We start from the raw sequence: 25989 nt of genomic DNA, 5'->3' as shown, positions 1-25989 counted from the left end.
GGCACTAAAGATAAAAAGAGAACGATGACGTCAGCCAACCACAAATTTACGTGCCACACAAACGAAAAATATTAACATAGTTCGAACAATTAATCCGCGTGCCGTCCAATAGTCTTTTTTATGAGCGCAAAAGTTGGGCATTGAAAAAGGTAATATGTAACAAGACTTTCGAAGATAATCTAAATGCACAACCAAAACCTGAAAATACCAACAACTCTATAGCAGCCGGTGATAAGGCCAGTCACTTGTTAAAGCAGCGAAACTCCCCAATGTTCTTAAACAAAATCACCTATAATTGTGTTCACCCTATAACAAATATATAAAGTTCACGTTAATCGGGGATCATGATACTTATAAAATTTAAGGCATGTGGAATCCTTTTTGTGGTCAAGAACAACTGCTTATAACGTAAAGACTGACAATTTATTTTAAAAATATTATTAATTTATCATTTGCGGTAATTGTATGCATTTGTAACCAGTTCTCTTTCTACGTCTTTTAGTTTTTGAATACAAGCTATATTTGGACTACGGTCATCGGTACGCAAGATCGAGACGATTATATTATGGAGCCCCAAGAATCTTGCCTGGTAGATGAAGTAGAATGTGTCAGCGAAAAGAATGTTATTTTGACGTCAAACTTGACTTACAGTGATTCTAGGTAAGCTCGAACTTATTTTGCACACACGACAGCTGCGTTCTGCCGTAAAAAGAACGATAATACTTTTAACGCTTTTTTAGGCTTTCAGGGCGATTCTTTGGAGTGTTTCTTTCGTCAACAGAAAAGCCGACATCAATGCTTATCATGCATCCAGGTATTGTGAATGGTTTATATTTCACGATTTGACAGACTAGTTTTTGGTTAAGTTGGAATGATATAACCATACTAGGTTTAGTCGCCAGCAACAAAAAACCTTATGAAGTAGTTTAATTCTTTCAAATTTGTGCGTGATAAGGGGGTAACAAACACGCAGTTTTTGTATTGTGCCAACCATCCCACACAACCACTTATCTCATTCATCACATACAATATTCTGTGAATAATTGTGGTATTTGTAACTTTCTCATTTATTTATTTCCATACACTAAGCGAGAGACGCTCATCGTGCGTACTACCCCCCCAGCTAAAAACCTGCCTAAAATGCGCAACCGTTGTGTCTTTTAAATGCAACAGAACTGCGATGTTATCATATGGTGTGTATGGTAAAAAAGTATATTTTTATCCGGGAAAAAAATTACTACAGCAACTTCGTGTTTTCAAAAGACGTAAAATTACCTTTTCATCATCTGAAAACATTGGTGAAACTAAGGTTAGGGCACATGACTGAATTATTTTGAATAGCATCAAACATTATGAATAAACTTTTGTAACTTAGTCTACTTTTTGTAAAAACATTTACGGCTTTATCAGTGCTCCAGAAGACAACGTGTGCTCGATTTATATAATTTTGCTATTGGAAGATATAATGGTAGTTTGTACCACATCGCTGCCGCACACCATCTTCATTGTCTTTTAAATGAGCAATGTGTTTGTTTTTAATCACATATCTGCAGGTTTTCTTTTGCGTTTGGACGTGTTTCAGCCACCAATATGGGGAAGTGTTTAAAAATGCCTTGGAAGCGAAGTGTTGAATACTTATGAAAGGGGTTTGTTAAATATCAGAAAAAAGACGCAAGAAAGAAGCAAGCCACAACGCGGCGCACAAATATTGATTTAGAACATCCCTCATAATGTTTTTGTAATTTTTGTACCTCGTTACAAGCTTTATATAGATACTTCGATAAGGACCCCTTCATTTTTCTAAAATAAACTTTCAACTAAAATTTTTAAAAGAAACAATACTGCCGAGAATATCTACCTCTAGAGCGTTAGATTGGATAGGCTGTATTATAACTCCTGTGCAGATACGCTTTGTTAAGCTAAGTAATTGATGTACCATTTCCACGTTTATACACCGTTGTGCATGAAGGGTTCATCCTGTTAAAGGCAGCCTTGAATAAAAACTCTCAACTATATAGGCGAAGAGAAGAAGAAAAAAAACGTATACTATTATTCCCGACGTACTGTCCTTGTTAACTGAGGCAATTGGCACTCGTCTTCCTTATTCCTCGAATTGTATCCACGGCCCATTCTATGGCCACGCTCACACTCGCTGCACAGTTCTGGTTGGGTCATTTTTTTAGGCGGAATAACTTCTTCTTGGGGTGACACCTTATCCGCAGCTGTTATTGCAACTGAGGGGGGCGGTAGCTGCGGAACCAGAGCTCACGGGAAAGCAGTCCATAGGCCTAGTATCCAGTTAATGTCAAGTTCACTACTCTACAAGGCTTAGCCTAAAGTTTAAAAAAACTAAACGCCATGAGAATGATAATACACAAGAAATGTACAACTAACCGGCATTCCGCATGGTTTGTTGGTTCTAGTCTTTTATGTTTCGTGAATATTGGGCTATGTAGTGAAGGGCCAGTGCAGTGTGGTGGCCAGTCCGCCGAACCAAGGGTATAGTGCTTGCGGAATGCAAAGGGCCAGCAGGGAAGAAGAAAAGGAAGGAGCCCGGAAGCACCCGGGCAAGACGACAGCAGAACGGCGTCATCGCGGTGTAGGCCCGAAGTCCGTCACCGGCACTTTCTTCGAAGTTTTCGAAGATTCCGTCCGTCGCGGTGTAGGCCGGACTACAGCCCTGGACGCCGCCGGGAGAAGCCGGGGTCCGGCCCAAGAGTGAGCGGTGTGCCGGTGACGCGGAACGCGCGCAGCAAGGCCTCGTATCGAACCCAAGCTAACTCCCCCCGCCACTAATCATTGGCACCGCCATGTTCTTCGCCGGATTGAACGCTGAACATAACGCAAGGGCTGTATCCTGGGCGCACGTATCCTGGCGCACACATCTCGTCAGCTCTGCGGACAGACTACCACCTCGCATCGACTCACTGAAGTCACCAGCGCGTCTCCTCTCCATTCATCGTGCCAGCCCCAGCGGACTGTAATGGACCAGTTTCTCGCCAGTCCTCAGCGAGTTTAGTAAATATTGCCTTACCCCTTCCGATACCTGCCCGTAGCTATTCTCTGTTGAATATAACGCGTGTGTTAGTGTAGACAGTAATCCGGCTCATCGCTCTTGACGCGGTCCGGCCCAACATTCATGACAGGCTATGTCTTTTGATTTATAAACAGTTCAAATCTGCTCGTTTAGCAAAAGGCGACGTTGTTTGTGAGCGTGCTATCCTTCTTTTTTTATTTTAGGTATCCAGTTATCGTTGCACGCGATGCTAGCTGCATGTTAGCACACGCTCCTTGCTTCTGCATCTTTGTTAATCGTTGGTGCCGCTGAAATTGTTCCTAGAGACGCCTCATAACCAGGGCTGTTAGCACTTGGAGGGGGAATGACGTTACTGAAGCCCAGTGGTTAAGCAAGAACCTTCAATGCACCTATTGATGACTGCACCAATATTACAACGTTGTTATCGAGCCTGCTTGCCACGCGTCATCGTTTCAACACTGACACTGCACCAAATCGCAGCTCGATGTTGGTGCTCGCTGCTTTTTATAGACTTTATCTTTTCCGGTGGGGGATAAATACGTACTTCTAGAGAGGTCACATAACCGCGGCAGCTAGCAGGATTCTTGCCATGCTATCAGAACGGCAGCTCCTTACGGCGGTGACAGTTCGAAGAGACTCATCTATCATTCTAATGTTTCAACTTATGATATTAGGACGCTTTTGGTGTGCTTACCGACACGCATAATAATTTTAACACTCGCGTTGTCACTGCACTTGATTACTATGGCTTCTTAGCGCTCGCTGCTTGTGAGTGGCCATCGTGGTTTTATGTCGGTGGTATGGTTTCATTTCTCGAAAGGCAATAAATCACGGCAGCTTGCAGAACTAATAGCAAGATGGCCAATATTGACGCCCAGTACCTACTCAAAATCACCCTCATTACATGAGTGCAGTAAAGAGCATAATATTACGAAATTCTTATGTGCGTGCGCTTAAACTCGCGGCCGTGGCTTAGTAGATATGGCCGTGTGCTTTCTAAGTTAGCGGTTACGGGTTCATTACCGGCAGTTCCGGCCGCTTTTAGAAAGAAGCAGAACAGCAAAGACACGCGAGTTTTCGACACGTCGGCGCCCGTCAATGATCCCCAGGAGGAAAACATTCAAGCGGAGACTTGCACTACAGCGCTCCTCATCGCCTGCGCGGCGTCAGCCCTTTAAACCTCGTATTCAATCAATTAATCGCCTATTTTCATTTAGCAAAAGGGCAAAGTAGTTTCGATCGTTAAAGACGGTTGTTGGTGTCGTTGTGGAGGGTAGTGAAGGACCCGATGACGAGACGAGGCAGGTAGGTGATGAAGAAAAAGAAGTATATTTACACTTATTTACACGGGCGATGAAGCGTAGCATAAGACAAGGAAAACTGTATTAAATTTAAAAGGCGCCGCAGGGCGCAAGGGGGTATCGCGGCACGATCCCTGGTGGGAGCCCTGAGGCCAAAAAGGTGCTAAACCGCCGCACGGTTGACTGGAAAGATGCTTGGGCTTCTGGCGCCCAGAAACCGCCACGGGAGCGAGTCTTCGTGCGACCGCTCGCAGTCGCAGCTCTCGACAAACTCGTCGAAGCATGCGCGAGCAGGGCGCAAGCAAAGCCGCCTCCCCCCAGCAGCGCACATGCCAATAAGGGTTTTGACCTCCGCTCCCCCCCTGGCCGTCCCCGAAGGTCAGGAGGACCGAAAAGCGTTCCCCGACGCCGCGTAAAAAGCCGCCGGCGAGGCCCATACAAAGGGTTGCGACTCGCTGGCGCCTGCGGAGGCCGCCCATCGCTTCCGCCCAATGAGGGGGACACCACAAGGCCACAAGAAGGGAGGGGGGTCATCGTCCTTACGGAGTTCATCGGCGCTGTCATCATTACAGGCAACATGGCGTATTTTTTAACATAAACCATCACCCGGAACTTCATGTCTTCCTGAATTCATGCCACTCAAGACGGCGCATGCAAGCTCTAGTGAACGGGTAGTCAAATGGACGCCCGCCGCTCTGAGGTTCTACAGTATATGTCTTAAACACTGCGTTCATCGAAGACCATAGAATGTCTGGCTAAATATGCGCCAGCCATACGCACTCTTGCTTAGTTGAACTCGGGGAGTATCTTCTGGCACACGGGAGAAACAAGAAACTTTCATCATTCGTTCACCTCCGCGCAGAAGTAAACGAAGCACGCGAGTGGTGGCCAAATCGCATCGCTCTGCCGTGTAAGAGTGCTGACTTCAGTAGGTGCATTCGCACTGCCCCCGCCGCCTGGTTTAGTGTGCCTAATAGCCGCCCTGCAGGTGCGTCAGGCCTGGCGCTACACTTTCCACTGAGCGATTTGGTCACTTATACGTCCTAGGGGGCCGCTGTCGCTAAGAAACATGCCTTGTTGCTTTGCGGAAATTTTAGTTATGAAAGTCTTCTTCACGGGTGGCATAATATTGCCTATCTTTCTCGTTTCTCGCGATGTGCCTTTGCAATTCAAGGTATTATATTGCAGGCGACGAAATATGTCTCAAGAATACAGAAACCACCCGAAGAGCTACAAAATTTCTCATCGCATAGGCATTGTGCAAGAAACTCGGTAGAAGGGAAATATTGCACATAAGACATATAATTGCACATTACGGCGTGCAACAGGCCAAGTTTCCTAGTTTCCGCAATATTTGAGATTGAAGCAGCGGTGGACTCAATCATTGCTGCCTGCTGCGAGCGGCTCCGTAACTTGCGCCAGCGTATAACACAGCGCTGTACTTTGGAAACGGTTATACCCAGAATGACACAGCAGCTTCGCGGAGAATAAGCTTATCACATACCATGGCTGGAGCAGCACTCACGCACCATGAGAATTCCTCTCCTTGGTTTCCTACGGCACTATTACTAGGCGCAGCGATGCAATTTGGCCACCGCTACCATGATCCGGTAACTTCTGCGTGGATCTGACAATATTGGTTGCTGGAGATTTTTCTTTCATCTCTAGATTGCTATAGAAACTTGGCGTAGGCTCCACCTATAATCCCGATGAATCAAAAACGACTAGTCAAACGACGGATTGAAAACCCCATTCTAAATTACATTCATTTGATGGAGCTTCTTGCCGATTTTTCAAACGGAAAGTGTCCCTTGCCTGGCCCAAGTTTACGCCGTAGTGTCTTTAGTAATGATACGTTCTAAGGGTATTTAGGTCGGCTAACACGCTTGCGGGGCCTGTGCGGACGGGTTGAAGGCAAATGCTTGAGAACAGTATTTTTGTTGTTATGCTGGTGGTGGTACGCTGGAGCGTTCGATTCAATACCTCGCACGTGATTCAAGGGTGAGTACCATCGACCCAGGAAATGGCATATGCTTTTCTGGTATTCGAAGATGTAGTCAATATCCGGCTTGAATTCATCGCATTTAAGTGTTTTTCCGATATTATCACCACGGTGTTTAGAGGGGTCCTGTAACGCATTTGACCACCCTAAACGAGCACGCGCGCTCGTTAGTTTTGGTTTTCGGCGTCACCTGGGCCAATCCAAACTCTTTTACGAGTAGAGCAAACCTCACACTTTGGTTCCTAAGATTTTTACTTTTCCCTTATATTACTTCCTGCCCTAAAAGACCACCATTTAAACACTTCTACGACATAGATTCTCCCCTGGGCGTCCCGAAGCAGAGATGTTGCTATTAAACGGCTTGTTTCTGGCACTCCTGGCGAAAAGAAGCGCGGTCAGCTCAGCGTGGGCGGGTTTCGGGGCTATCTTTGGTTATATTGCGTGTTCTCAAGCACGGTAGCATCCTATCAGGTTCATCTGTATTTGCTTTGCATCCTCTATCACCACGCTTCTCGTTATGAAGCGGACACACTAGGCCGGCACGACGGCAACGCCGATTCTTTGGCCTAGTTCCGAGTTTGCAGACCGCAAAAGTGAAGCAATATGCAGACCGCGTTGTCTACCTAAGCTGATGGCGACACAAACACGTTAACCTATTGATAGTCTGTGTAGTCTGAGTAGCTCGCCGATCGAATACGCCGACAAAACCAGTTGGCGGACGTTCAGACGACGTGTCACCGGGAATCGATCGTGAGGTGAACACTGCGCCCCGAAATAACTCGTATTCTAATAAACGCTGCTCTAATTCCTTCACATTGTAGAATGAAGTAAGATCGGTTAGGTACAAAAAGCTTAAACAACTCAATGCAAGCGCTAATAAATCCGTATTTGGCCTACCGACGCTTAGGCAATTCGCTTGGGTGATTGCGCTTTCCGAAGGCCTAAAACTATTCATGCCTGTGCGACCACCACGGTTGTAGCAAGTATCAGCTGAGGTTGGTTCAAAGTTATCTTACGGAATATACTAAAGGGGAGAACGAATCAACGATGGCTGCATTTTTTCGTGAAACCTAGCACCAAAGAACGAAATGCAATATTCCAGGAGGGTACAATCTCACTCCAAGCCGGGTACATATCTGCGATTATTTGTCTTCTGGACTTAGCGCAGTTTCTTTTCAGCGGCTATAGTGGGTGTTTCGGGAAGCGTTAACGCTCAAGTGTTATTTAAGATGTTTTCGGTTTACCAGAACGTAATCCTGCTGACCAACTAGTAAGAAGGTGAGTTTCAACCGAGAATACGCGTAATTTCGCTGCACTTCGCCAAAGCATGCAGTGTCGGGTCCGTCGACCCCCAAGAACAAGACTCGAGCGTCAAGGGGGAGAGGAATGACCACCATTGTCCGTGTTTAATTGAACGTCAAGGGGGAGGTCGGAGGGAAAAAATTGGCATGCGCTGATGCTGCCATAGACATTACGTTGATGCCAGCAAAACTAGATTGACCTCTGTTCTTTAAAGACAATGGCTGGCTGCACCAGTCCAATCGCCGTCGATGGCCATGCGGCTGTATCCTCTTGAAAGAGATTCTACACGCAGATTAGCCATTCTAGGCTGAGTCTAGTCTCAGCCATTCAGACGATTGCGGACTCAGCCCTCAGCCATTATGGACTGCAAAATAGACAAACAGAGCCCTTTTAGCCCAGTCGATGCATGCGGGGGAAAAGAACTAGCCGTTGGGAAGAGAAGTAGAAGGGAATCAGCCTTACATGAATGGAGCATGGAATTCCACCATGAATGCCGACTCCGTACCTAGTTTACACCAGTCGTGGGCAGTAAACGCTTGGTGTTTGCAATACGAACCCATGCACAGTAGACAAATTTCAAGAGCATAGAGGGTGCAGGTACTCGATTTATAAATGCAGAACGCCAGCTCTCAGCGCAGCGCTTCCTATACATCTACGAAAGACAGGCTTACGTTGTCAAGTCCGGATGGAGTCATAACCTGCTTCACACGAGCTCTCGCTTTTGCGGCTTTTCATGCGGAAAAAGGCCATTCACCTTTCTGAGTTGTGCGTCAAGAACACCGGCAAGTCACAAGGAATCTCCTGTTGCTACGTTTGCCGTGGTGAGTCATTTTACGGCACAATTTCAAGCAGTAAAATATCGCATCAGGCTAAGCCTCACGAGAGAACGTTCCAAGGCCGGCGGAGGAGCGCCTCGAGGAGCCAGTGGCCCATGCTCGCACCACGTGCATGAGCAGCGGCGCGAGCTCTCCTCGGCAAGCTGCGGCTGCCCAAGAGCTCCACGAGCCGGTCCAGCCGCAGCTCCTCGTCGCTGACGCAAGCTTCCACTACCCCATGATGAACCAAGCACCCGACGCTACCATCGAAACGGCTGCCATGGACACCGGCAGTATCCCAATCAACAGAGAAGACCCTCAAACCTCGAACGTGCAAGTTGACCACAACACCGGGCGCACGACCGTTGTAGTCCGAGGCACCGAACTCCTACCGACGGACACCGAAGGTTGGCAAGCCGCCAACAGACGCCTTCGTCAGCGAGCCTCCACCACGACCAACGGTGAGCCCACTACCATCCGCGAGGAACCCACAACCAATCGCGCTGCATACGTGAAGAGAATAGCTGCACGTATTAGTAAAGCGGCCCGCATGCCCCGATCACTGCCGAGAGAAGAGAGCAAGATAGTGTTGCGACCACGTGGCGGTCTCAATGTCGCCCGCACCGAAGCATCGAGAATTATGGCGGCCGTTTTCGCGGCGGCAGGAACAACGCTACACGAATCCAAAGAAGACACTATCTGCACTAACGCGGCTCAAAATATCATCGTGGTCAGCACCCGAGATGAAACCAGGGCCAACAAATACTCTGGCATACGACGCCTTTGCGTCGGCGAAAGGGAACACGAGGTGAGTGCCTATCTGTCGGCACCAAACGGCACAGCCAAGGGAATCATTCGTGGCATTGCACTAACGGACACGCACCAAGACCTACAAGCGAATATTCTGAACGAGGCCAACCCACTGGCGCTGGACGCGCACAGAATTGGCAATACGACCACCGTAATCGTAGTGTTCGAAGGAACCAGAGTACCGAACTACATTAAGTACGGCGCAATTCTAGTGAAATGCAGTCTGTACCGCCAACACTATGAAGTGTGCCGATGTTGCGGCAAGATAGGTCACCGCACGGACGTATGCCCCTCCCCTGACGCTAAAGTGTGCTACGCATGCAATGCGCCAAATCCAGGCCCCGACCACGAAAATGAATGTAAGCCACGCTGTAAGCTATGCAACGGCCCTCATCCCACCGGTGTGACGGGATGCAAGAACCGGTACAAGATCCCATACATCGTCACGCGCCGCCGGTGGGAGCGAAAACACGTGGAACAGCAGCAGCCGCCATCAGGCTTAGCGGACTTCCCGCAGCTGCAACCGCAAACGCGGGAGCACGCGCGCGCGCAAGTGCAGACGCAAGCGCAGGCGCGGGAACCAACTGCGGGCAGACGCAGTCGCTCACGTCATCGCAGCAGCAGCCGCCGACGCTCCGCCAGCCAACGCCGCAGCGCCAGCCGCAGCGCTAGTCGGAAAGGTCAAGCGGCGCGCTCGAAAGAACGCGTGGCGTGGGCTGATGTAGCCAAACCGCAAGCTTCCAAGCAACCTGTCACACCTAAGCAAGCGCCAACTAAGCCACAGCCAAGCCCAGAAATGATTGCACTACGGACTGAAAACGAACGATTGAAACAACGAGTCGCCGAGCAGGACGCACGTATCATCGAAATGAAGAGAAAGCTGGACCAATTGATTGCTCTCCAACAACGACCACAACCATCCGCGCAAGAAGCACCCGCCGAAGAGATGGCAGAGCAGGAATCGGTAACGGACGAGCCTGAACCCCAAGTCAAAAGGCGGGCCACTGATGCACCTAAAGACAACAAGCGGAAGACGGCCCTCCAACGACTCGAAGAGCGCTTCAATAGACATGAAGAATCAACCAACAGACGCCTAGCAGCACTCGAAGCTACCACGGCGAACATCAACGCCCGCCTCACGAAACTTGAACAGACGTGTCAAGCCATGCAGAATAGCATCCAGGCAATACAAGAAACACTAGTGCAAATGCAAGCGGCCATCGCAAGACTCGGCCCTGGATCGCACCACCTGCAATCTAACCAACGCCCAACATGGCCAGAGCAGCATTAGCCCCTAACCGAGAACTAGTGGTCTGGCAGTGGAACTCAAACGGATTTCAACGCAAGCGAGCCTCGCTACAACAATACATCAGACAACTCCCTCGCCAACCGGATGTCATCCTACTACAGGAGACGCATAGTGAAACCCCCCCAACCCTGCCGGGATACCGCTCCCACGCCAGCCCACCTAGCGCAAGAACCGTCGGGAAAGGAGCCGGCCAAGGAGTGTGCACTCTGGTGAGGAAGGGAATCACTTACATTGAACACGCACTTCTAAATAACAGCGCCATCGAACACTGTGCAGTGGAAATCGTCACTGGCAGAAGGAAGAAGGAGAGCACCTTCGTAGTCAACATATATAGCAACCCCAAGCACTACCAACAGAACTTCAGAACCCTTATACACAAGACGAACCAACTAGCCAAAGGCAGCACAGCACTTCTGTGTGGCGACTTCAACGCGCCCCACACAGACTGGGGATACCCCAAGACAAACGCCAAAGGTCGCAGCCTGCTCGAGAACGCCATGGACGCCGGTTACCAACTGCTCAACGATCCTGCAGAAAACACTCGTCTCGGCTCGTCCGTACAACGTGATACAAACCCCGATCTCACCTTCTGCAAAACGGCCGGCAATGAGGCGGGGATACGATGGCAAAATACCGGCGAAACTCTCGGCAGTGACCACTGCATCTTGGAAATCACCATACCGCTACGATCTAAGGCGACAACACCTAAAACACAAGGCATAACAGACTGGAATGCCTATCGCAGGGCTCTGGAAGAGATCCCAGAGCACATAGAAGACATCGAGAAATGGACGCAAGCCCTCAACGAGGCAACCCAAGCAGCCACTACCGAAGTCGAGCTAGACGACTCCACTCCCCAAGCCGACAGCCGACTCGCACATCTCCTCGAAGCAAGGAAATCCATACAGAATAGATGGAAGAAAAAAAGGCACAACCGGAAGCTCCGCAAGAAAGTGGCGTTCCTTAATCGAGAGATAGAGAAGCACTGCGCTGTCCTCGTCCGCCAACAATGGCATGCGGTATGCCAAGAAGCTGACGGACAGATGCATAAGAGTCGCACCTGGCAGCTCCTCCGCCACCTGCTAGACGAAACCAAAGCTAAGGGAACGCAACGCCACGCCCTTGCCCGCACCCTTCACAAAGCCCAGCAAGAACTTGGCGAGCTCGAAGTCCGTCGACGCCTGAACGAAAGATACCTGCCCTCCACCCCCCCTGAACCCCTCCCAAGCTATACAGGTGCGGTCAATACCCACCTCGATAGAGACATTCAGGAATGGGAGGTTAAGGCAGTGCTGCAGACGGTCAACTGTAGATCGGCGGCAGGACCCGACAGAACGACGAACAAAGCTCTTCGCAACTTGAATGACGCGGCCATCTCCGCCCTCACACGTTTCTACAACGAGTGCTGGCGCTGCGGTCGTCTACCCAAACGATGGAAGGAGGCGAAAACGGTACTTATCCCTAAGCCGGGCAAGCCTCCCCATATCGACAATTTACGCCCGATCTCACTCACATCTTGCGTAGGCAAAATCCTTGAGCATGTACTGCTCAACCGGTGGCAATCATACCTGGAAAGCGAGGAGCTATATCCGAACACGATCCTTGGCTTCCGAGCAAAGCTAAGCACCCAAGACGCCATGCTGCTACTCAAACATGAAGTAATAGACCAGACAACTCACTCCCTTGACAATAGAGCGGTTCTGGGCCTAGATCTACAGAGTGCATTCGACCGAATCCATCACTCGGCCATTCTCAAGCAAGTATCCCGCCTCAATATGGGACAGAGAACCTTTACATACATCAAAGACTTCCTAACCGACCGATCGACAACGATCAATGTTGGGGACATACAACTCCCCACAAAATCACTGGGCAGCACTGGGACGCCACAGGGGTCGGTGATATCTCCCATGCTATTCAACTTGGTAATGTTCGATGTGGCCAACAAGCTCGCCAACCTTCCGGACGTCAAGCACACCATCTACGCTGACGACATTACCCTGTGGATGACGGGAGGCAGCGACGGCCACATTGAGACCACGTTACAGCAAGCGATCGAGGTAATAGAGGACCAACTGCAGGGAACAGGACTAATCTGCTCTCCTACAAAGTCGGAGCTGCTCATCCTACCACCTCGTGGAAGACGCACAAGTACCTCTACCACCCCAAGCATCACCCTTCGGACGAAGGACGGAACTACAATCCCGCACGTCAAAACCCTGCGTGTCCTTGGCCTCCACCTAGACGCGCTCAGGCAAAATGGTCTCACCATCAGCAAGCTGGACGCTAAGGTGTCTGCAGCTACCCGACTCATCCGAAGAGTTTCAAACCGCCACGCGGGCATGAAAGAGACGAGCCTCCTCCGACTTGTACAATCTTTCGCGATAAGCCACATTGCCTACGTCGCGGCATTCCATAATTGGAAAGCAGCCGAACGACAGAAGATTGATGCCATCATCCGCAGGACATACAAGGCAGCACTCGGACTATACGTGCACACCAATACGGACAGGCTTTTCGAACTTGGCGTCCACAACACGCTGGACGAAATAGCTGAGGCCCAACGTACGGCGCAGCTTGAAAGATTGTCACAAACAAGAACGGGATGCTACATCCTACGACGACTCGGCCTCCGAAGACAGGAGATGCAGGACAACAAGGTCCCAACATCGCTCCCACAAGATCTGCTGCACAGCCTCCACGTGCCTCCAGTTCCCCGGCACATGAACCCAGAACACAACCAGGAAAGGAGGCTCGCAAGAGCAAAGACACTCACAGCAACGCACGCCACGGATAAGGGCGCTTTCTACGTCGATGTAGCCCAATACCCGGACCGACCAAACGCGTACGTCGCAGTTGTAATAGCCGCCGTCTCTGGTGACGTATACACTGCGAGCAGCATGAAAGCCAGAAGCGCACACCACGCCGAAGAAATGGCCATTGCACTTGCAATCACCAATCCAAGATGCACCACTGTGCTTAGTGACTCGAAGACGGCGATCATGCATTACGCTACAAACTGTGTCTCCCCCAGTGTTGTGAGGGTGTGCGGGGCCCTACCCCCCAGAACGACACCAGTGACTTTAAGATGGTTTCCGGCACACGTGGGTCCACTGGACTCACGCGATGGACACGGCAACCGCAATGAGGAGGCGGACCGGGCAGCGCACGCGCTCACCAGCCGCGGCGCTCCTGAGAGTCCAAGCCCCCGATTTGCGACGCAAGTGCCCGAAGAAACGGAGCCACTCACTGCATATAGAGACATTCTCGAGTGGTACCGCATCAATCGCCGAACTTTCCCACCACCACACCCTAACCTAACTAGACAAGAAGCAGTGATTTATAGACAATTACAGACTTTTTCATTAATGACTCCAGTGGTAGCCAAACACATCTGCCCAGAGGTGTATGTTAGTGATATGTGTACACTATGCAACAGAGAGAGAGCCACCATGGCCCATATCCTATGGGATTGTGAAAATCACCCGCAAGAAGCCAGAAACACTACAATTCCGCCAAGATTCATGGACGCCATGAAGAATGGAAACTACGAAGACCAACTCCAGGCTGTCCAGCTGGCAATGGCTGGCCTCGAACGCCAACGGCCTGCAAGCGCCGCCTCCACGGAGATTGTGTGAGCAGGCCTGGCAGGGGCTCAGCTATTGCGACGTACTAGCCGCGTCTTCACAGCAGGCTCTAATAAAGGTTGTTTCTCTCTCTCTCTCTATACATCTACCACCACAGTGACCAGTTCCTTCTAGTGGCCGTGCATTGTGTAGGCTCCCTTCACTTATACCCGTGACCTGCTACTTCAGTTTCCCTTCATTGGGGCTCCCGCATCACCGGGTTCTTTAAAAGCATCGCTATGGAAGCGTGGGGATTTGACTGCAGTTGTTGCTTTCGTGGGAGTACTTGAAGTACCGTACTGGTACATGGTAGCACATGCACCCCCTCATATGTGTGCCGTCAGCTTTTGTTCCGCAGGGTGGAGATGACGTGCTGAAGAGATTTAGACGATCGCTTGTGGCAATCGGCTCCAATAAGGTTTCCGCTTCTATGGGACAGTGTTGCCGGTCATAGCATAGTATAGGGTGCGGGGCTTCTTCGTTCCCTGGGGTGCGCACTACCTCCCGTGTGAAACGGGATACTACCGAACACGTTCTCTTCCACTGCAACATGGCGATGTATATCTTGGACAACATCCAGTGCGGCTTCTGTACATTGTATCGCATCAGCTGGGCAGCAATGACTGAAGCGCCTATACGCAGAAACAGACCACCCCGTTTCTCGGGAATGTTGTGTCGCCATAAACATTCATTCTTTCCGAAAAGCCAGACTAGATGCAATAAAATGGGCCCTCTTGCAACAGGCCGTATCGAGGAAGTTTCTGCGAGAAGCAGAATGTGTGATAAGCGCACTCGGAACACCACGCTCTCAGAAAAGCTCGCCCGAGGCAGTCATGCGCTGACGCAATATGAGACAAACGAGGAGAGGCGCAAGTGTGGAAACTTGTTATCCTATACAATCGTCGAGCACTCAAAAGGCGAGTACATCTAAGCGTTATTTGAACAACCCCTGTTGCCGTGTGAGTATATAATGAACATAGTACCGGCCTACGAGACCCAGAAAATGCCTTTCGTCTAGTCGAATTTACCCATTGTTTTTGACACTCTTCCATCCTTGTTCGTGTTTTCATTTATTTATGCCGCTCATCCTCTTCTTACAGAACAAAATTTAATTGATTACGCCTACTGTCCTCGCTACTGCTAACTTATGTGTAAACGTTTTGTATAAGTGGTATATTTATACGCAATTGGAGTTACCGTTACAACAAAAAGCTTCGCCCTTCATTCCGGTATGTTCTGGCCTTGGCTCCCGAGCGTGATATTACACAATCGGCTTCCCCAATCAATTCTCCTGTTTTCACCGGTTAATCAAGCGTGCCCTTTAGAGACACCCCCGTTTTGCGCACACCTGTAACCATTATGTAAGTGCATAGCGGCCAATCTAGTTCGAGGATTTACGGTATCATAATTCAAAGTGAAAATCGTAGCTTGTGCTAAATATATAGCTTTCTTTGTAGTGACAAGCAAGCGTGGAGAAGGCTCGAGACGTTACACAAAATTTTCGTGAGGTTGCAGGAGCGGCCCAGACCTTGGAGAAAAGCTGTAACGTTTGGTTGGTGTGTCGTTCCGTGCCATACCCGAGTAAACATATGATGTGCGGTGGGGTGCGCAGAGCGCGTTGAATGGGCATATATAAGCGCTCATGAATAAACAACTACCCAGTTGCAGTTCTCGATGTAATCGTGTTATACTGATCTTCTTATCAGCCGTTGCGTCTGATACATGGTGCCAGAAGTGGGGCGCGCCGCCACGACGCAGTCATAGAACAGCTGAAGCTGCCGGATCACCTACGACTAACAGGCACTGAATCCATGAGGCAGCCTTCGTTTCAACTCTTTCGCATTTAGTTTTGTCATCAGATCCTAATGAGGAACGAGATCATACGCCTTAGATAAATCTAAAACGATTGCATCTAATTGTACTCTTTCGTTTAGTCTTTCGGCAATATCGCTAGTAAATTCAGAGTTGGGTTACTGTTCACAGACCAGCTCTAAAACCATGTTGACGCTCGTAAAGCAGAGAACTAAATTTTAAATTTGTCCTAATTGCTTTGAAGAGAAGTTTTCGAAGCATTTTACAGCATGTGCTTGTCAATGAAATTGGCGTATAATTATTAAAATCTTGATTTCAGCCTGATTCATGAATCGGTTTTGTTTTTGCACAGCGCCAATCATCTGGAATTGTGGAGGTGTTAATCGAGGCTGTGTAAATATTGTACAGATATTTTCAAATCCACTCAGTGTATTTAAATAGAAAGGTATTTTTTATGGCATTGGGGCCAGGAGATTGTTTTAAGTGGAACCTGGCTAATTGCTAAAGACACCTTCCTCGCTGATGATATTTTACGGCATGGGTTTAACCTTCCCACTATTAGGTTTTAAGGCTTATTTTGAGCAAGAATGGGTAAATACTGTTTGAAAAAAGTTATTACGCTTTTCGGCCATGGTTACAGGATCAGCCACCGTAGCATTAGGTGATTTTATTTCTGCGACTGAGGTCTTTTCAGTAGATAGGTAACGCCAAAACTGATGCGGCTCATTGCACAAAAACAAAGGCAGCGTGTTCTTGAGGGAATGCTCTCTTGCGGTGCGCACTTTATCTCGTATCTCAGTCATAAGGATTGCAAGCTGGCTTGTGTCGCCATGCTTGCGCCGGCGTTTATTCTTCCTTTTTGGGTGAAATATTCCTTTTGTCACCCAGGGGTATTCGCCGTTAACACGTGGCTTTCTTACCGGTATAAAGTGGTTTCGCAAATGAGAGAAACGCCTTAAAGCAGGACTACATTGTGCATACATCAGTAATAGCATCAAATTGGGCGAAACAGGATTCTAAGTAGTTCAGCATAGCCACGTCGTTTGCGCCGGTGTAGTCTTTAAAAAGGTGGTTTTGGGCGTTTTTTATTTTCGCGAACTTGCAAATGGGCAGTGTAATGATGCCAGCGCCGATGCACCTGGTCAGGGCGATGACCCTCCGCCCTTCTTGTGGCTTAGTTGCGTCCCCCCCCAGCCGGTGGCGGAATGTCGGGGCGGCCTCCGCCGACGCCAGCGAGTCGCAACCCTTTGTTGGGTCTCTCCGGCGGCTTTTTACGCAGCGTCGGGGAAGGCTTTCCCATCCTCCTGAACTTCGCGGATGGACAGTCGGGGAGCGGAGGACAAAACCCCAATTGGAATGTGCGCTGCTGTGAGGAGGCGGCTTTGCGTGCGCCCTGCTCGCGCATGCTTCAACGAGTTCGTCCGGAGCAGCCGCCGAGAGCCCACGCTGGCAGACCTGCTCCCGTGGTAGCCACTGGGCGCCAGAGCTCCACGCACGTTACAGCCAACCGCGCGGCGGTTCGGCACACTTTTGGTCTCCGGGCCCCCATCAGGGATCGCGCCGCGATACCACCCTTTGTGCGCTGCGGTGCCTTTTTAATTGTAACCCAGTTTTCGTTTTGTCTTATGTTTGCTTCGTCGTCTGTAAATAAGTGTTTTAAATAGATTTTTTTCTTCATCATCTACCTCCTGCGTCAGCGTCATCGGCTACTTTCACCCATCGACGGCGACACCAACCACCTTCTTCTACGAACCAAACATTACTGGCAGGTTAGGATTATCATTATGTGATCGCAAATATCATTCTCTACTGTGGTCGTATAGTCCTAAACGAATCAATAACAAGTATAAGATCATGCGTAAAGGAACACCTAGTGTTGTCGGCAACAAGTCGGTTTTGAAAAACTGAAGGCAGTGAATAGTTAAGAATCGGCACTTGAGGTTTTCTTGCCATCGTGCGTCTGGTTAAGCTAATTAATACCGGTTTGATTAAAATCTCTCGTAATGATTACTTTTGATCGATAATTAGTTTGTTGACCTGAGCAATCATGAATTACTTTAATATAACCTGAACCAGATCTTTTTCGTTGGTATACGCCCCCTAAAGTATTTGATTTGCCAGAATATGCAAGTTTGCACCACACGCTTTCATGGTAATTATGTTAGGCATGCGAGAATATTTAACGTTGTTTTATGGCAATAGCTACACCACCACGCCGTGAGCCTCAATCATTGCGGTGTTGCTTATACGACGAAGGAACAACCTCAGTCCAGCACACCGGTGTGCAACCAAGTCTCTGTTATGACTATAACGTGGGGATTGTGGGTTAAAATTATACATTCAAGAAGTGTGAATTTATTTACTACGCTACGAGAATTAGGGCTGATAATTCGGAGAGTTTTTATGCTTTCTTGTCATTTGCCTTCAGGAGTTCCTAGGCGTTTCTGTGCATTCGCGCGAATTTCGGTCTGCTCAATGCGACAGTTCTTTTCAGCATCCCAGACATATATCTTGCAGCTATAAACACGCCGTACCTTTGCTCCTTTTACTTTAACACCCGCGGCCGATTTCCAATGTTTGGCGCGTGTTTCCTTAACTGTCTTTGAAAAATTTTCAGAAATTGCGATGTTCAAACCTTTGAGCTCATTGCAATATGAGAATTTTTTTCTGCAATGTTATAAAGCCTGAGCGCGACAGGTCGCTTACGCCCGCTTTGAGGCTGACCAAGTCTATGAATTCGTTCTGTGGAGGCGACATCGATAACTAATATGTCCTTAAAATGTATTTTTTTACTTTTTGTTTCAATGACTGGGTATGCTTTTTTTAATCCTCAGTAACTCCGTAAATGACAAGATTATTCTTCCAGCTCCGGTTATCTAAGTCGTCTATTTTTGCATCCATATCTTGAACCTGCTCACTAGTTGACGTACAGGTTTCTTCGCATTCCGCAAGTAGTTCTTCACACTTTGTCAAACGACCCATATCACTCTTAATCGCGGTAATTCTTTCCTGAATTTTGCAACAGTTGTCTCAAATTGCTTTAGGTTTTTTGCTAATGAATTCAATATCCGGGTAGTCTTGGTTCGTTCCTTCAGTATTTTTTCTAGCATTTGTTTTGCAGTCATTGCTTCAGAATCAGGCTCAGAGACTGAGGACGGTCGTGGTTCACTTCAACATCACCCGTCGTTAGCAACAGTGAATGGATAACACTTATACGATCAAACATCATAATAACAATAAAGTTTGGGCTTGGCAGCACCGTCAACTTAACGAAATTGTCTCGAATACAACATATTTGGTATTTTACACCACTCTGTATCACGAAGAAAGAGTTCATCAGCATCCGTCTCGTATAGGGGCAACCAAGCCCACTGAAAGGCGCCTCCTTATGGCTGCGGTACATCGAGTCGAGTCGGGGTAGTTCTAGTGATGTCACGGTGTCGACGCTTATGTATCCGTTCGCCAGGCTGTGGAAGGGATCCCATGATAACCAAAGTGAATAGCCGTTCACCGCGGTGGCTGCAGGCGGCGAAGCATGAGCCAGCCGCCTTCCGTAGTTGTCTTATCTTGCTATAAAACCGCTCCGCCACAGCGCGATCTGTATCACGATGAAAGAGTTCATCAGCATCCGTCAGGTTTCGGTGCAACCAAGCCCACTGAAAGGCGCGAACCGATGGCTGCGGTGCTTATAGTCGAGCCGGGGTAGTTCTGGTGAAGTCGGGGTGTCGACGCGTCGGTATCGGCTCGCCAGGCTGTGGAAGGGATCTGATGATAACCGCATTAAATCGCCGTTTACCACTCTGGTTGCAGGCAGCGAAGCATGGGCCAGCCGCTTTGCGTAGTCGTCTCATCTTGCTACAACGCCGCTCCGCCACAGCCCGATCTGTATCACGAAGAAGTTGATAAGCATCCGCCCGCTTTCAGTGCAACCAAGCCCACATGTTATATGTTATACTATGTTATACAAAGTGACCCTGACGAGAAGTACATATAGACAAAATGGTTAGATGTCCCGTTTACCCAAGGCGCATTGGGAGAAGGGGGAGTTAGTCACGCGGTTTGCTCACGTTTTGAGAAGATCAATCCTACCTGCGTTGTAGCAACTGCTCTAAAGGCGTACCAACCGGTCACCTACGTCCCCGCGCGTCTGAGCCGATATCACGTGGTCCGTAGGCGTACATAGAGGAGATGATAGCGTGGCGACAAAGGCAGATGAGGTGCAGCGTTGCGCCAAATACCAGCAAAAACGAAAGCTGACCAAATCGGTGTCTTCGGCTTCAGTTGGGTAATGTGAAGACCTTTCCTAAGGTTTTATTCTCCTCAAGTATAGCAACACTGGGCTCTAGGACGGTTTTGAGAAAGGGTCGAAAATGCTTTTGATACGACAGGCCCGGCGATTTGTGCAATAGGTGCCGCGCATGCAATACGCATTGTTTTACGTGTGAAGTTACCGTCGTGGCTGAACAGTGGGTCTCGCACATTCGTTAGATAGAACATCAGAAGGGACGCAGGTACTGCGACTAGTATTCTACCCAGTTTGTTTGTTTTTTTGTTTGTTTCCTAGAAAACAAACCGCGGTTTGTTTTCCACCTACAAAATTCTAGTGGAACGTTTGTAAATATGCTGAATGAGTGGTCGTCTAATACCGGGTGGACTTTCCGGAAATATTGATGGCAGCTCGTTCACGGCAGGCGCAAGCTCTCCTTAGCACCCGTTACCGGTACTCTCATAAATATACCTGCCTCTTTCACACAACTCAGCCCATGTGGTGCTTGACTGGTACATCACAGCTGATTAACAAAACCGAGGTCTTAATAAACAAGCGCCTGACCGTAGCAGGAATATCCCATGCAGTTCTTACGAGCTGTTTCCGAAAAAGGCCCTCCGGGCAGTCACGCAGGAGCGTTATGCGCGATTGGCAGATGAGTTCGTAATAATGTGGCCTTGGTTGAGCACACGACCAGTTTACTAAGATATGCTGATGTTCAGGTTTCCATGCAGGTATATGAACAAGATGCCTTGCTTAGTGATAAAAGAAGCAGCTTTGATTCCTTCAAGATTACCACACATTTTAATACTGTATGTGCACGTTATATTTGGCAAACCTAAGGTATGTGTTAGTCATTGTCTGTTTGTCCAAAAAGTAACGTCTCCTTTCCGCAAGCAAGACAGAACTGCCCATTAAAACAATGTTTACCCACCCTGTGGTAATTCCGGAACAAATATTACAACGAAAACTATAAATTGGGAAGCTTTCAACATTTTTATTTAAGGCTGGCAAAACAGCAAAACTCTGGTATTTTGACTTATTTATATGGAATGTAAGATGTTTGTTTGTGGCTCTGAAACAACCAAGCACAACAACAATATTGTAGGTTTATCCTTGTAGAAAAAGTGATAGGGTCGTTGTATGAACATAAAAATAAGCATACGGAAATACTTGGTTTGTACTTAATGTTCAGATTCCAAGTATTATCAAAACTATTTTTAAAACATGATTGTTATTTGCATACTTACGTGTATAAAACTATTGTTTTTTACTGTGGTTTATTCGAAACTGATTTTCTTGTATTTTTTGGGTGCAGCAACGGAGCAGGAACTCTGCTTGGAGAAACTCGTGTATTCTTCTCAGGACAACACCTGTGGTGTATTTTTGGTGATTAATTTCCTCTCCAGTTCATGTGAGTAATTTCAATAAAATGTTGTATATTCTTCTTTAGTTTTTCTTTATAATTAACTTCGTTGCATTTTATTTATTTCCACCCTAAGGGCCCTGAGGTGCCTCACAAAAGCGTGGGCGTGCCGAAAAGTATGACACAGCGTTATAAAAAAAAGATTAGAAGGCAACAAACAAGAAAAAAGACACAAATGAGAAAGGTTCAGCAATAATACCAGCAAATACAAAATTAGAGTACAAAAAATACAATTCCAAAGTGCGAAGATACAGCATTAAAAAAGCAAGGAAACTCAAGAGGCACATTTGATTCGCACGTATTAGGAAACATGGTTGAGCAATTTTTCGCGGAAGAATTTTTGGTCTGCGTATGAGGTTATTGTATCGAGAAAATGGTTCCAGAGGGTTATTGCTTGAGGGAAGAATGAGTTGAGCATTCATTAAATACAGCTGGGTAGTCGTGCTGTGGCGTTGCTGCGGGTGATACCGGACGAGGTTCGGTGTGGTGGTTTTAAGAGAGGGTGTCTGGATTTCCGGTGATAATTAAAGGGATGAACAAGACAGAGGCGTGTTATGAGCCGGCGTCACTCATGTTAATGCAGGTTCAAAGATTGCTTTATGCAGTGACGCTGGTGTGACTGGAGTACTGTGAGCAAATAAAACAGGCGGCACAATTCAGTGTGGCTTTTAAATTGTGGGTGAGGTGCGCCAGTGACGGATGCCAAATTGATGATGCATATTCCAGTTTTGGTCGTACGAACGTTAGGTAGGCTAGTTTTGTGATGTCTGGAGGTGCAAGGTTTTAATTCTAGCGTAGGTAGCCGAGCGTGCGCGCGGCATAGGAGCAAACGATTTGTATGGGTAATGTCCATGATAGGGATGGCGAGAAATTAACTCTGAGCTATTTGTAGAATCCTGCAGCGGTTATCGGTAACGAGTTATTTTGTAGGAGAACTGTGTTACCGTATTTTTACGAGTGAATGATACCCGTTTACATTTCTCTGTGTCAAGTGGCATAAATGATTAATCACACCACGCTGAGACATGTTTGAGATCATGGTGAATAGCAATGCTGTCTTCAGGGTTGCGGATGGTAGTTAAAATGACACAATCGTCAGCGAATAGTCTTAACTGGTTAACATTAGTGTTGGGTAGGTCGTTGATGTAAATTAGGAAAAGCAGTCGTGTGAGGCACGCACCCTGTGGGACCCCGGACTTAACTTAAGTGAGCAACGAATGATGGTCTTTGACAGTTGTGAATTGCTCGCGATTGGTGAGGAAATTTTTAAGCCAGGAAATTACGTTAGAAGGTATTCTAAGGTTACAAAATGTAGCGAGCAGTTGGTTGTGGGGAAGCCGGTCAAATGCCTTAGAGAAATCTAAGAATACGGCATCAATCTGAAGGTGGGAATCCATTTATTGTAGTAAGTCGTTTGTAATTAAGAAATTATTAAAGAATAAAGAAGTTAAAGCCTTCACGTTTCACCCACGTGTTCTTCATTAAACTCAGAAACAAATTCACCAACTATAATAATCGTGTAAATATACCGTTAAGATGCAAAGGAAGCACAAGTTTGAAGAACAAAACTGAAAACCACAAATTTCAGGCGCCTATACAAAAAAACACATCATCGATTTTTCAAATGCTTTATCTTCAAGTTTTCTGAAATTATCCCAAGCTACCTGTCATTACCTGTATGTAATGTAAGTACCTGTATGCACCAGTAATACAGTCTTATCGTCCAGTTTGGTACGACGAAACAATGTGTCCCCAATATATGCTGTATTGTTTAAGATAAAACGTAAAACTCAGGATCAGCCACACAGTTAAAAAAATCATTGTTTCAATTTCTATGAAACCCTCACGAAACTTGGCGGCTGAAGATATCTCGTTTAAAAAAAAAAGACGTTGCATAATATCGATACAGAAGTGTCTACAGAATGCGAATAGATCACCATCAGCTAATCTCCGCTCGGGCTGCAAAGACTCGAATCAGTGGTGTAGCCACATCCTTAAGATTTGCCTATATTTGATTTTTATTTTGTAAATCGGAAAATGACCGCAGCTGAACACAAATAACACACAATACAGTAGAAATATGGCAGTTTCAAAGTTACCATCTACGCAATTACCAATCGGCACCCTCTCGAACTGCATACTGCTTTGTGGCACAGAATTAGCTGTCTATCTGAAGTTAGGTGCTATTTACGTGTGCAGAGGTTTATTTAAAGGGTACACAAAGGCCGTTCTGCATGTAGTTCGCATGTACAAGGTGCTGGTTTCTTAATTCTTATATTAGGTTGTTTGTTTATTTCTCTGCGCCCCACGTGTCAGGACCGAATGCCGGGGAACGCATCCATTGGTCTCACTAACCCTTTTTTCTGCCGCTCTAGTTGGAAACTATATTTCGCTGCAGGTATGGAGAGTCTCCTAACTTCAATTTCTTAGACAGAAAACTTCCTATGTTTCTGGAAGCATAAATATAATTCTCAAAATCTTTCTTGCGTTGTAAAATTTAGCCCAGCGTTTTATGATTCTTTATACTGCACCGCTTGCATTTTTTGCAAGATCATTCCAGATTGATCAAAGAAATTCTAAAGCACAAAAAAACTCTTCATCAGGTCGCCTGGCTCCCACGTTACAATCACCATCCCCCGTCACCTCTCTCTTTCCACCTTACCTTCTTCAGGAATATTCAGTCGTTTGAGCATGAGAGACTCTCTTTTGGTGCACTTGTCTCATTCCCCACAATCGCACCGACTTGATGGCACGCCGAAAATAAATGAACGATTCTATTCCTTGTAGGTTTTACTTAGGTTCCTGGAATGTACATTATCTCCAATGTTGATTGATGATTATTGGTTGTTTGTATGGTTTAACGCGCCGACGCAACGCAGGCGATGAGGCGCGCTGTAGTGGAGGGCTCCGGATTAATTTTGACCACCTGGGGATGTTTACGTGCGCCGGAAACTCGTACACACGGGCGTTTTTTGCTTTTCGCCTCCATCAGAAAAGCAGCCGCTGCGGCCGGTAATCGAACCCGCTACCTGGTGTATCGCCAACATATTCGTGCCTCTTGTTGCAGTACGCGCCGGAAGGAATGCAGAAGAAAAGGAAAAATCTTGATTTCATCCTTCCGGGTCGCATATTGAGTTTGGAGTATGACCAGAGGAAACCCGAGACCGCACGAGGCCCGGCCGGTGGTCAGAACTTTGTGCTCATAAACTTCGCTGTGGTGCTTTTTTTGCGCGTGCTTGGTTGGTTTTGTTGATGACCGATGCTCTCATTGCTGTGCGGTATGTGGTTGATACTGTGATTGTGGATGAGCTTTAGGTTTGTTTGCCTAGATGTTCAGATGGGTAGTTTGGCTTGTGGCGATTCGGATTTGTGGAAGTACAAGAGGTCGGGAACGTTAGGGTGGAAAAGCAGGATGAGTTTGGCCACGCGGTGTTGGCTCAAAGGCCTAATTGTTGGTGGGTAGTGCTTGGGAGGAAGGTTGGTTGAATTGGTCGGAGTCGGTAGGGTGGTTGTGGAGATTTTGGGTTTGCCCAAGCCGAAATGGGGAGTAGAGCTTGGGCTCGGAGAAGAGTTGGAGGGCGCGGTGAAGGGGGTGGAAGAGAGGAGTTTTCGAACTAGGGTGGCTTTGACATGGAGTTGTTCTGGAGAGGCTTGGGTAGGAATGAGTAGTGGGCGTGTTCACTAGGCAATTTTATGCCTTTACGTTCATATACGTAGGAAGATACCTAAAAAAAGCTTTTGGTTCGCTTCTACTTTGTCCTTATCTTGTACCGGTAGTCTATTCAAGCAGGCTGGTAGCACTGCGGTGGCCTTGCCACTAACAAAGTAAGCAGGCGGTCCCGACGATTGTATCTAGCGAAATCCCACTTCTCTCATGTGCGTTCAAAGTTTACCAAAAATAAACGCATGTCTTCTCCCACCTAATTGTTTGTATGAGGTGCTTCATTTTCAACTACAGCTTTACCCCAATTCTACTGGAGCACTCGCAAATACGAATACCGTTTCGGGCTTTCAGTAGCTCAAGTTCGAGCCGCTTCATTTTTAGCTTATCTGCACAATGTTGTGATTCCACGTTCGCTTTCTGTTTTTCACCTTGCTCCCATTCTTTCATAAGCTCCGCGCACTCTGAAAACACATCGTCGTCTGCCCTGCACCCCGCTTCTATAGCCGCGATGATTTCTGGCTTTTTTCCCATCGCCTAAGCATAGCCCCAACATTTTTGCCAATACAAGGAGCTACGACTTTGGTAGCGGCTTGACACCATGTATGTGTCTAGTGCCGC

This window comes from Haemaphysalis longicornis, unplaced genomic scaffold (genome assembly GCF_048455015.1).
Source record: "Haemaphysalis longicornis isolate Haplotype H1 unplaced genomic scaffold, Haemaphysalis longicornis Haplotype H1 scaffold_6, whole genome shotgun sequence".
In the NCBI taxonomy this organism is placed as follows: Eukaryota; Metazoa; Arthropoda; class Arachnida; order Ixodida; family Ixodidae; genus Haemaphysalis; species Haemaphysalis longicornis.
Note: the sequence above shows the minus strand (reverse complement) of the source record.